The sequence below is a fragment of the Leopardus geoffroyi genome, chromosome B4 (genome assembly GCF_018350155.1).
Source record: "Leopardus geoffroyi isolate Oge1 chromosome B4, O.geoffroyi_Oge1_pat1.0, whole genome shotgun sequence".
NCBI classification, from domain to species: Eukaryota; Metazoa; Chordata; class Mammalia; order Carnivora; family Felidae; genus Leopardus; species Leopardus geoffroyi.
In genome coordinates this window covers 72627889-72640805 of record NC_059341.1, presented here as the reverse complement: position 1 = coordinate 72640805, position 12917 = coordinate 72627889, and the positions used below count along the sequence as shown (strand labels likewise).

General features: G+C 38.2%; 1 protein-coding gene and 1 long non-coding RNA gene across 2 annotated transcripts in view; one reads left to right on the top strand and one right to left on the bottom strand.

The window, feature by feature from the left end:
• LOC123589944 overlaps positions 1 to 12565 on the bottom strand; it is a 51494-nt gene extending 38929 nt beyond the window's left edge. Inside the window, exon 1 of the long non-coding RNA XR_006708523.1 lies at positions 12318 to 12565. This is a non-coding gene — a long non-coding RNA (uncharacterized LOC123589944). The remainder of the gene's footprint in view (positions 1 to 12317) is intronic.
• Positions 12566 to 12723: 158 nt separating this feature from the next.
• The window catches only part of NELL2 (neural EGFL like 2), a 329888-nt gene continuing 329694 nt past the window's right edge, over positions 12724 to 12917 (top strand). Inside the window, exon 1 of the mRNA XM_045462596.1 lies at positions 12724 to 12830. The gene's annotated coding sequence lies outside the window, so the exon portion shown is untranslated. The remainder of the gene's footprint in view (positions 12831 to 12917) is intronic.

Here is a 12917-nt window from a genome sequence, read left to right as displayed (position 1 = left end):
AAATAAATAAATAAATAAATTTATAAATAAAGTAAAAAAAAAATTTAAGTGGTAACACATAACCACTTAAAAAAGTCAGAACTAAAGGGAGCCTGGGTGGCTCAGTTGGTTATGAGTCCAGCTCTTGATCTCAGCTCAGGTCTTGATCTCAGGGTCCTGAGTTCAAGGTCCACACTGGGCCCCATGCTGGGCATGCAGCTTACTTAAAAAAAAAATTGAATTAACAAAATTCAAAAATTAAGGAGAATTAACAAAATAAAATAAGAATAATAACAACAATCATAATATAAGAGGCTTTGGCTCTTAAGGGACATGATCCTGATGAATATGAGTTCCATCCGTGACAATGGCTGAGCTGAGAACAGAGGACCCATTACCAGGACGTCTTGCAAAAAGAATGCATATTGCATATGGATCGCATTTTCTAGCAACTTTTAAAAGAGATCACTGTAGTGGAGTGGCTGGGACAATCAACTCTGGCATCACACCACCTATATATGAATCCCAGGTCTCCCACTATCAGCTATATGACCCTAGTGAAGATATTTAACTTCTCTGTACCTGACTTTCTTCCTCTGTAATATGGGTATCTCATTGGACTAATATGAGAATTAGTGAGATGATTCTCTTACAACAATGTCTGACACGTAGGAAGCACTCAATAACAGTAGTTATGTTTTCATCAGGGAAAAATGAGGTCTTAAATTGAATATGAGGTACAGAAAATAAAATTACTATTTTGAACACCTGGGTTTTGTCAATTAAAATAACATATCATCTTCAGAATGAAACAGGATGCAACAGTAGTCAAGCCAAAAGGAAAAAAAAAATAATTTGATGTGTGAATAAAGAGAATAGAAAAGCAAAAAGTTGAAAAACATACCTGAAATGTTGGCAAAATAGTTGTCAGTCACAGTGGTACAATTTGCTGTGTATGAGGGAGGAAACTAAAGACAATGGAAAAAAATATGAAATGAAAAAAGAATGTGCTTTATCTTAAGTTGGAGGCATTTGAGGCATATTCTTATGTACAATCAATAACAACCCGAAGTACTGAGATAAATAACAAACGAAAATAAGTTGTCAATTTCTTTTCGTTGCTAAAAAAAATTATGATACAAAACTGCTGTGAATTTTACACAGGAGGTTTTGCTCAGAAACTTAAGATCTCCATAAAAAAATCATTTGTTGAACCCATTTTGAATGTATAGTAGTGATCTAGAGATAAAAGAAGCAGGCTTTTGTTATATCTTAGCAACTAGGAAGAATGCTCTGTAGAAGTTAACGAGATTTTGTATGCCCTAGAGGATTTTGTCCTCTTGATCAATAGCTTGCATAATTTCACTATAGCAAATTCTAATAGTCGCTACCATTCATTGAATGCTTACTACATGCCAGACACATAGTAGGCATGTTTTTATTCATTATTCTTGTATTCAACAAATATTTCCTGACACCTACAATGTGCCAAGCACTGTTGTAAGTATTAAGAATAAAGCAGTAAATACACCTGTAAAAATGGAGCTTAGGTCATGGAGTGAGGGAGGGTGCATTGGCAATACACAAGTAAATATATCATAAATATAAATTAAGGGAGGGGGTTAGAAAGTGATGGTATGTATGTTGGGGGGTTTTGCAGTTGGAAATCAGATTGTTTGGGAAGACCTCACCGAGAAGCTGAGAAGGTGACGTTGGAAAGAAGTAAAGCATCTGTGCGGGAGAAGAGCATTCCAGACAGCAAAAACTGGGTATGTGACATTCCTGAGGCAGGAACATACTGGGCTGGTTCGAGGAACACCCAAGATGTGCTGGAGAGAGTAAGTGCGGGAGATAGTGAAAGATTTGGTCAGAGGAGTATAGGTTGGCCCTAGGTAACATTTCATGTAGCTGTTCATGAAAGTCCAAGGGGATGGCATATCCTTTTCTCAGAAGATCTAGTGGCAGCAGTTATATTTTTAGATTAGTCTGTGGCTGTTCATAAGGACTCTTTTGCCCAAGTGTGCCTGGACCATGGTTGAGATTTGCTCATCTGAGGCACAGAGCCTGGTGCTCATCACATAGGTGGACCTCTACAAATACCTGTTAAGTAAATGAATAAATTAAGACAACGAATCTAATGAGCTGGCTCTGAAATTAATTCGTTGTGTGATTTTGAACAAATTACGTGACTCGTCTTTGTCTTGGTGTGCAAAATTAGAACTTCCCCAGCTTCTGCTGTGATTCTAAGTGATGGCCAGTCTTCCCAGCAAGTCCCTTACTTAGCACTGTGAATGTTAACAGTCAGCCTGCACAGGGAAAGAAGGATGGCCCCAGCACCCCTCACCACTCGCACATTTATTTTCCTGCTCACTCAGCAACTCTGTCGTTCAGTTTGCATTCTCAGCTCCAGCCTTTGGCCAAGACAGTAAAGCTGGAAATAGAGGCTGGCCCTGGCATGGTGACAGAACTCTTGAAGCATTTCTTCCTGTCAGAGGGTTTGATGATATGTGTGCACAGACATTTTGGCTGAGCTCACACTGATTCTGGGTCCCTGCCAGACTCTTAAGATACTAACATAAACTTATCTTTGTTCTCAAGCCATGTATTTGGGAAACATGTTCTGGACTTTCCATCTAGCAACTACATGTTCATCGAAAAGAAGATTCTAATGTCAGTAGCTAAGCACTAGTAAGAATTATGTGATGAGTCAGGGAGGATTTTGAATTATTGTGTCTTGAGGTCTGAATTTAAGAGATGTTCTTTAAGGTGTGGGTTCTGTATAGCCTTTGAAAAAAAAAAAAAGAGAATGATTTCTGATGATAGCAGTGGCAGAACCAAATAAAAATCTTCCTTTGAAAATGAAATTCTTACGATGTCTATATTTACCATTTCTGGAGGTGAGTTTATAGGATGAAGGGAGAAATCTAAGTAAAACTAGCTTTTGGATGTCACTAAGAATATGCTAGCCTTCAGCCCTTCTAAGGAGGGTTACTTTGTCTCTTAATGCTAGACAAAGCCCTGTCTTTTAATAGAAAACCTTAAGTAAGGTCAGAAGCCAGCAGACTGGCTGGGTCCACGTGGATGCTTTATTCTGTTTAGATGAACAGTAAGTATTGCAGTGCTTTGGCAAAAGCAGCCAATGCTCACTCTGCTTGTCCATTGGCAGTTAAAAATAAGGGCTGTGTGGTGGGATAAGTTTTTAAACCAGTGACTCATAGCTCTTGGAGACTGATATCATTTGATAAGGCAGTAAATCAGTGCTGTGCTCCAAACACTATATATATATTTTAACCAAAAAGGCTCACAATAGTTCGTTAACCATAATCACATTTCCAGTTCTCTTTTCCTTGCTTATTCCTATGGACTAATTTTAATCAGCATTATTTTGCATTATGATAACTGAATCACTAAGGCGAATGACATAAACAGGCCAACCCTGATGTGGCATAGTTTAATATGACAACAGGAAGAACTCGCATTGAAATACTGCGTAGCGATTTTTTAAGTGGACTTGACCCTCCTCAGCCCTGGGATAGATAGGCTTTAGTTATTATGCTATCCTTAAAGCAGGTGCAGGGAGGTTGTGTTTGGCTCAGGAAAGAGGTGGGACAAAGCCTTGACCCAAAATTTCTGAGCAAGTTCCAAGCTTGTATCTTTCACCATGCTGTCTCTAGAACTGTTTGAAACAACATTTGTCTTATTTTTCTTAGAAAGTTTCAGTTGAGGTGTGTGAGTGGTTCAAAGTGTGTAGAGAATATAAAGAATGTTGACTGAAAGCTAACCTTCTCTCATGTCCCCAGTGGGCATCTCTTTTACCTTCCACTGTCACAAGTGAGCAAGAGTGTGCTGTGGAAGGAAGGGCATCTTTGTTATAAAAATTCTATTTTCCCCACTTACCATCCTTTTTCCATATCATTCTCCCTTTGAGATACTGCCTCTTTACGCTGATCTTTTTGCTTTTGCACTTTTTCTTTTTGCTATTTAATGTTATCAATCTCCTTTTTCTCTTTGTACTGTGCTTAGTCCAATTCTACTTCCAGAATCATTTTATTATTTTCTGTGGTCCTATTGTTTCAACAAAACCTCATAAATAGTCTTGAAGTGTGAGGCCCTTTCAAGCTATATGTGGAGTAAGGGAGATGTCTGAGTGTGTGGTTGGCTAAGCAAATCTGAACCACTTTGCCTTGAGCGCTGGAGTAGAAACCAAGATACTCTGATGATTTTTTTTTTTTAATGTTTATTTTTGAGAGAGACAGAGATGGAGTGCAAGCCGAGGGGGAGGGGGGCAGAGAGAAAGGGAGACACAGAATCTGAAGCAGGCTCCAGGCTCTGAGCTGTCAGAACAGAGCCCAGACACGGGGCTCGAACCCATGAACCCCGACATCATTATCTGAGCCTCAGTCAGCCACTTAACCGACTGAGCCACCCAGGCACCCCCTCTGATGGTTGTTAATGTAAAACGAAGGGAACAGGGAAAGAGTCCAGAATCACTCCGTCATCATCCCAGGCTTTGTGACAGTCAATGTGTGGAAGAAACATATTGTTGCCTGCTTTCATTGTTCATTGTACTTCATTGCTAAGTAGTGTTCCATCGTATGAATTTATCACAATTCATTTATCCATTTATCAGTCCATAGACATTTGTGCTATTTCTACATTTGGTTAAAATGAATAAAGCTACTATAAACATTCAGAGATGGGCCTTTTTGAGGAAATCTGATTTTATTTTTCTAGAATAAATACCCAAGAGTGAGTATTTCACTTTATAAGAAGTTTCTAAACAGGTTTCCAAAAAGCCTGTACCATTTTGATTCCCTCCAGCAAAGAGTCAGAGTTTATGTCAGTCTGCATCTTATTGGCACTTGGAAATGACAGCCTGTTTAATTTTAGCCATTCTGTTAATTCTGTATCTCACTGTGATTTTAATTTGGGTTTTCTTAATGAGTACTGATGTGGGGAACTTTCCATGTACTTTCTTGCCATCTATATATCTCTTTTTGTAAAGTGTCTAAATATTTTGTTTTCTTTTTTAATTGAATTTTTTTGTCTTATTGAAATATAAAAGTTCTTTATATCATTTCATTAGAAGTCCTTTATTAGATATATGTTCAAGTATCATTGTTAAAAAATTATCATTTATCTGGGTACCTGGCTGGCTCAGTAGGAAAAGCATGCGACTCTTGGTCTCAGGGTTGTGAGTTGGAGTCCCATGTAGGGTATAGAGATTACTTAAATAAATGAAACTTTGAAAATTATCATTTATATCTAGATGAGTAGATAAAGAAGATGTGATATATATATATATAATATATTATATATATTATATATAATGGAATATTACTCAGCCATAAAAAATAGTGAAATCTTGCCATTTATAATAACATGGATGGGTCTAGGGAATATAATGTTAAGTGAAGTAAGTCAGTCAGAGAAAGACAAATACCATATGATTTCATTCATATGTGGAATTTAAGAAACAAATGAACAAGGAGAAAAAGAAATAAACCAAAAAACAGACTCTTAACTACAGAGAACAAAGTGATGGTTACCAGAGGGGAGTCTGGGTGGTTCAGTTGGTTGAGTGTCTGACTCTTGATTTCTGCTCAAGTCATCATCCCAGGTTGTGGGATTGGGCCCCACTTTGGGCTCTGCGCTGAGTGTGGAGTTTGCTTAAGATTCTCTCTCTCTCTCTCTCTGCCCTACTCCCCTGTTTGTGTGTGTGCTCACTCTATGAAAACAAAACAACCCCCCACCCCCAAACTGCCCCCAAATCCTTATGGTTACCAGAGGGGAGGTGGGTGAGGTAATGAGTGAATTGGTGAAGGGGATTAAGAGTACACTTATCATGATGACACCGAGTAATGTATAGAATTGCTGAAACTATATTGTATACTTGAAACTAATATAATACTGTATGTTAATTATACTGGGATTAAAATTTAAAAAATTATAAATTATCCGTTAAAATATCTATGCTTTCATAAAAAATCAAGAAGCATATATGTGAGTCTTTTCCTATGCTCTTTGGTTTATTCCATTAATTTATATGTCTGTCTTCATCCTAATATTGTGTTGATGTATAGCTTTATAGAAGCTTGAAGTCAAATGGTGTGAATCCTCTAATTTTTCTCTTTTTCTTTAATGTTTATTTATTATTGAGAGAGAGAGAGACAGAGTGTGAATGGGAAAGGGGCAGAGAGAGAGAGGGAAACACAGAATCTGAAGCAGGCTCCAGGCTCTGAGCTGTCAGCACAGAGACAGATGATAGCTTAAACTCATAAACCACGAGATCATGACCTGAGCTGAAGTTGGACACTTAATGGACTGAGTCACCCAGGTGCTCCTCCCTTTAGACAATTTTAAAATAATTCTTTCAATCAGTATGATAACCAGAAGAATGTCTCTTTATAGATGTCCACACCCTAATCCCCAGAACCTGTGAATATGTCCCCTGACATGAAAAAGGACTTTGTACAAATGATTAAGGGTAAGGGCCTTCAGGTGGAGGAATTATCCTAGATTATCCAGATGACCCCAATGTCAGCATATAAGTGCTTAAAAGCTGAGGACCTTTCCAAACTGTAGTCAGAGAAACAGAGGATGCACTGTCAGAAGGATTTAGTCTGCTGTTGCTGGCTTTGAAGATGGAAGGGGGTAATGAGCCAAGGAATGCACTCTCTAGAGGTTGAAAAAGGGTTTTCCTAGAGACTTCAGAAAGGAATACAACCTTGTCAACACTTTGAGCTTAGCCTGATGAGACCAGTATCAGATTTATGACCTACAGAACTGTAAGGTCATAAATTTGTATTATTTTAAGCTGCTAAATTTGTGGTTGTTATACCAGCAATAGAAAACGAATACAACCATCAAACATATTTTACAATACTCAAGAAAAGAATAGTCTATTATGTTTACCTAGATATTTACCATTTCTGTTGCTATTTCTTGATTTCTGATATGCTAGTTGTCTTTCAGTTATCATTTCCATTCTGTTTGAAGAACTTCCTGTAGCAATTCTTTCAAAGTAGGCCTGCTGACAACCAGTTCTTTCAGATTTTCTTCATCTGAGAATATTTTTTTCCTTCATCTTTATTCCTGAAGGATATTTTCACCAGATACAGAATTCTGGGATGACAGTATTCTTGAACACTTTAAAAAATGTTATTCCCCTCCATCTAGCCTTTGTGGTTTCTGATGAGAAGTCTGTATTCATTTAAATTGTTGCTTCCCTATAAATAATGTGTCATTTTTCTCTGATTGCTTTCAATGTTTTTTCCTTTGTGATAGTTTTCTTTTTTTATTGTTTTCAGCAGTTTAATTATGATATGGTTGGTCATGGATAACTTTGAGTTTATCCTCTTTGGGATTTACTGAGCTCCTTGAATCCACAAGTTTACATATTTTGACAAATTCAAGGAATCTTAGGCCATTATTTCTTGAAATACTTACTTTGGTATTGAACTCTCTCGGGATTCTGATGAAATAGTGTCCTTTTGATTTCATCTCACAAATTTCTGCTGCTATATTAATTAAAAAATTATTCCCTCTGTTGTTCAGATTGGATAATTTCAATTAACCTATCAAGCTCACTCTTTCCTCTGTCATCTCTAGTACTGAGCTCATTTTAATGAGTTTAAAATTTTTGGTTATTATGCTTTTCAGGTCTAAAATTTCTACTTTCATTTATTTGCTACCACTTTCTGTCTTCTTATTTGTTTCAAGAGTATTTGCCTTTATTTTTTGGGAGCAGTTTTGTAATAGCTCTTTAATGTCTTTTTTTAAAAAATAAATTCCAATGTCTGTGTCATCTTGGCATTAGTGTTTGTTGATTATATTTTTCTCATGTAAGTTGAAATTTCCCTGGTTTTTCACATGCTAAATAATTTCAGATTATATCCTGAATATTTTAATTTGGTTTATTTATTTATTTTGAGAGAGAGAGAGAGAGTGAGGGAATAAGAGAGACAGAAAGCAAGAGAGAGAATTCCAAGTAGGGTTCTCAAGGTCAGCACGGAGCCTGATGTGGGGCTCACCCTCACGGACCATGAGATCATGACCTGAGCTGAGATCAAGAGTCAGACGCTTAACTGACTGAGCCACCCAGGCACCCCCTAAATATTTTAATATTATGTTATGAGACTCTGAGTTTTGTTCAGTACTATAGAGAATGTCTTTTTTTTCTTTCTTTCTTTTTTTTTTCAAGCAGGCAAATGCCTCAATTGGATTTAGACTGCAAATTTTGACTAGCCTTTTATAGGCAGTCTGTGACTTGGGTGGTGGTTTATTCTTAGAAGTACTCAGTGCCAGTATGGTTGTACTTCAAACTCTGGTCTTCTTTCTCAGTTTGCCTGCTGCTATTTAATTTTCTGAGTCCTCAAATACTACATGCATTCTGTCCAGATTCGATAGCATTCAATGGGAGAGAGAGAGGGGAGTGTGCTTATTCCCTCTTACCCAGAATTAGAATCTCATATCTTTAACTTTTGAAAGATTTTTACTTGTTGCTTAAATATTTCCTATAACAGTGTCTGCTTCCATTCTCTCTAGTCTCTTATTCCATATCTTTTAAGTAGTTTGTGTTGGATCTTCTAACTCTAATATTCATAGATTTTTTTGTGTGTTTCATCTTATCATTCTTGGTGCATTCTCAGTTCTCAATTTTTGTTCTCCAATTTTTTTGTTCACTAATTTTCAGGTCTATTTTATCTGCTGCTTTTTTATAGCCATTTTTTTAAAGTTTATTTATTAAATTTTGAGAGGGGGAAAAAAGAAAGCGGGGGAGGGGCAGAGAAAGGGGGAGAAAGAGAATCCCAAGCAGGCTCCGCACTGTCAGCCTGGAGCCCAATGCAGGCCTCAACTCACAAACCACGAGATCATAACCTGAGCCAAAACCAAGAGTCAGGTGCTGAACTGACTAAGCCACCCAGGCGCCCCTAGCCAATGTTTTTTAAATATTGTTTTTAAATATACCTGTATTTCCAGAAGTTCTATTTGATTTCCTTTGAAATCTGCCTAATCTTTTCTCATACAATTCTATTCTTTCATTATTTTTTTGTATTCCTTCACAAAAAAATTTAATCATTTAACAAACTTATTTTATACTTTCACATTTTTATGATATTCTGAGTTCATGAGATACTAATGGTCTTTTTCTGTGTGGTGTCTCCTGACTGTCCTTCATGGTACTTTATTCCAGTGTTGTTGTCGTCGTTGTTGTTGTTATTATTATTATTAATATTATTATATTGTGATCTTATCCTCATCAGAAATTTTCCTCATATGCTAGAGGTGCTGGAAGGTCCCTTAATAGAAGTTTTACATTTTTTTCCTCAGGACACTCTGTGGGTCTTATTCTAATTTCTGTCTGTAGAATTCCTACACCAGTAGGGAGTGTAATTTTATACTGTGTGTCTGCAAGTGGCAAGGCTTGAGATTTGACATTTATTATAGATGACTTTATTTTCCACCTGTGGTCATGTGCAGCTGGAAGGCACTTTTGTCACATCTTAGACAAATATACAAAATTTTTAAAGTTTCTTTTTATATACAGTATAATCCTTCAAAGCTTCCTATTTTTATCAGAGGGACCATTAACACCTTCACCTCTTCTGGCTTTGGCCATAATTCATTGTTTCCAGTTCTTGTGTGGATATTAAAATCCTACCCCATTGTCTTAGGGCCCCCATTGAGTCTGAAGCCCTATGTCCTGCCCTCGCCCAATCATTGAATTGGCTACTTCTTTCTCTGCCAATCTCCAGCTACTTTTTTCCTCATAGCATCTGAGAATTTTCTTTCTTCTTTTTTTTTAAACTTTTTTTAATGTTTTATTTATTTTTGAGACAGAGAGAGACAGAGAATGAGCAGGGGACGGTGCAGAGGGAGAAGGAGACAGAGAATCCAAAGCAGGCTCCAGGCTCTGAGCTGTCAGCACAGAACCCAATGCAGGGCTCGAACTCACAAACCGCGAGATCATGACCTGAGCTGAAGCCGGACGCCCAACCGACAGAGGCACCCAGGAGCCCCTCTTTCTTCTTATGAATAAAAAAATATTAAACATTTTGTTTAGGTTTGTATATGGTAGAAGGGAATCCTTTCAGGGTCAGTAGAATCTATTATTTCAATTGAACTTTTCATTATGTGGTGAGTATTTACCTTAGTTTTCTGTGAATGCTGAAACAGATTGCCACAAAGTTAGTGGATTAAAACTGCAAAAATTTACTATAGTTCTGTAGCTCAAAAGCTTCAAATGAATCTCACTGGACTAAAATCAAGGTATTGGCAGGGTTCTGTTCTGCTCCAAGGATGTAGGGGGAATCCTTTTTCTCATATTTTCCAGCTTCTTGAGGCTGTGCACTGACGTACCTAGGCTCACGGTCCTTCTGTAGTCTTCCATCTGCATAGATAGCAACAGCAAAACAAATTCTTCTCATTTTAGGCCACTCTGAACTCTTCTGCCATTCTCTTGCACATGTAAAGACTTTTGCGATTTTATTGGTCACATCCAAACAATCCAGGATAATCTATTTTAAAGTCACCTGAATAGAAATCGTAATTCCATCCTCAACCTTAAATCCCTTTACTAGGTAAGGTAACATTCACGAGTTCTAGTGATTAGGACGTGTATTTTTGGAGGGTGGGGAAGGCCATTATTATGCCTCCCACAGTGACTTCAAGCAAACGTTTTAACATTATCTGAAGGAAGTTTCAGTGTATGCTGATTTAATACATAAGGCAACGACAACATAAAGGAAGATAAAAGGACCAATATCCTGGTAAAGTTTCCACATTCCAATGGAAGTGGTAGCATAGAGACTACCTCATACTTCATCTACCATAGAGGAGATGGTGAAAAGTTAAGTATGTATGTTGTATTCCCTAGAGCATCAATTTAAGAGCTACACAAAAAGGTATAATTACAGGACATATAGATAAAATGAAATATTGAAAATACTGGCATTAAGTGGATAGAGACCAGGGATGTTATTAATCATCTTACAAGGCACAGGATAGTCCTAACAAAGAAGTGTCCAACCTTAAAATGTCCATAGCTCTAAAGTTGAGAACCCCTACCCAGGCTGATAACCCTGCCGTACCTAATACAATGACTCACTTTTCTTACAGGTTTCCAAAGCTTTATACTTTAGTTTTATAGAAATAGCTCACTCTTCTCTGTCTCTCTCTGTAGTCATATTTTAATGGCTTCCATTACTTTAATTAGGTCACATAATTATAGTAGCAGTTTCAACTGCAATAATTTTGGATACGAAACACCACTCTTCTGGAGAGAGCATAAGTGGGAGGGGGCTAGAGATAAGCTTACTGACCATCAGCTTTCAGCATATAAGAGGTGAGCATCAGAGAGATTGGAGAGTATTCCTGATTCTGTGATTTGGTTGAATACATATAGGTTGGGACAACTTCTACATGTAAATATGTATGTATATGTATATTTACCTTTCCTTCTTATTAGAATATTAAATAATTCCATTATCTGAAATTTATGTAACATTTATAGATACTTATTACAATCCAATATTTTTGATGTACTCCTATAGAAAAATCTTTATTTTCCTGATGAATAATTTCCTTTGAATTGATCAATTCAACTAGATTATGTTTTTTCTTTTTCAAATTTAGGAAATTTCATACAATACTTCATGTAAGTACTGGAATATTTCTTTCTTAAACTTTAAAAAATTTCAAATAGATTTAAGTGGAAAATTTGATAGAGAACATTAAAAATTAAACTGAAAAAATGTCCAGATTCTGTTTTTTTCCTTAAAAATTCCAAGAATAGAGCTAAAACATCCCCTCACCCCATTATAGTATAATATAGTACATATTTCTCTACTGGAGACTCAGACTGTACCCTATAGTTATTTTGGTAACTAGCTGTGCAGCATCCTGTTAGAGAATTCAGAATCTATTTGGATGGAAGGTTAAGAAACTTAATCTTTGGAGCAATTAACATTTTAATCACTTTTGAAATTCTTTTCAATATGGGCATTGAATTTTGTTATTTGAGATTTACCTCAGAATTTTAGGGCTGTGTTGAAAAATATGTGCAGTTGACCTTGAATGTACTTTTGTGCGTTGAGAATTAGACCTCAAATGACCTCGCTGTTATGGTCCTAGCGTGTAGGTGGGAAGGGTGTGTAGAGCCTGCTTGAGTGCTTGAGTGTGGTCAACAATGGGCGGGGGGGCGCTCTTCTTTCTTGCCCAGGCTCTGCCTTCCGCTTATTTCTCTCCTCTCTCTCTGCTCTCTTTCTCTTATGCATGCATGGATCCATCCATCCATCCATCCGTCCGTCCATCCATCCATCCATTTATCCACCTACCTATCATTTCTTCTTTTCAGCGTGGACAGGCACACTCGCTCTGCTGCCCTTGTCTCCTGCTGTGTGCTGGTCCTGGAGAACCAAGAGTCCGGTTCTCGGCGCTGTTTGGCAGGGGGCGCTCTAGGTCCCGGAGCTGTCCAGCAGTTCCAGGATAAGTTCTCCCCGACGCCTTCCGTGTCTGGGAAGCTCTCCAGCGCCCCGCCCCGGGCAGGGAACCTCTCCGCTAGGGCTCGCAGGGATTTCCAGGCTCGCCTCCCGCCTCCCTCTGTCTCTCTCTACTTCGTCCGGCCCCACCAGGAGAGTCTAGTTGGCTTTGGCAGCCCTCCGCCTCATGCCCCAGAGAGGGAGTTCCTTTTCCAGTCCCCGGGGCTGTTTCGGAGCCCAGTACACAATACGCGGGCTTCCCTCCTTTGCCTAAAGGGCGGGCGAGCGCGTCTCCTAGCCTTGCCTTCTGCGACTGGGTGGTCCTTTCTCTCCCGTCTGTCTTTCAAGACACGCGTCCCAAATCAAGGGGTGAGAGCAAAGACCGCCCATCAACTTAGCACCTTGAATTTAGATCTTTCGATCCCGAAAGGAGGTTGGCTTCCCCGGGGCCAGCGA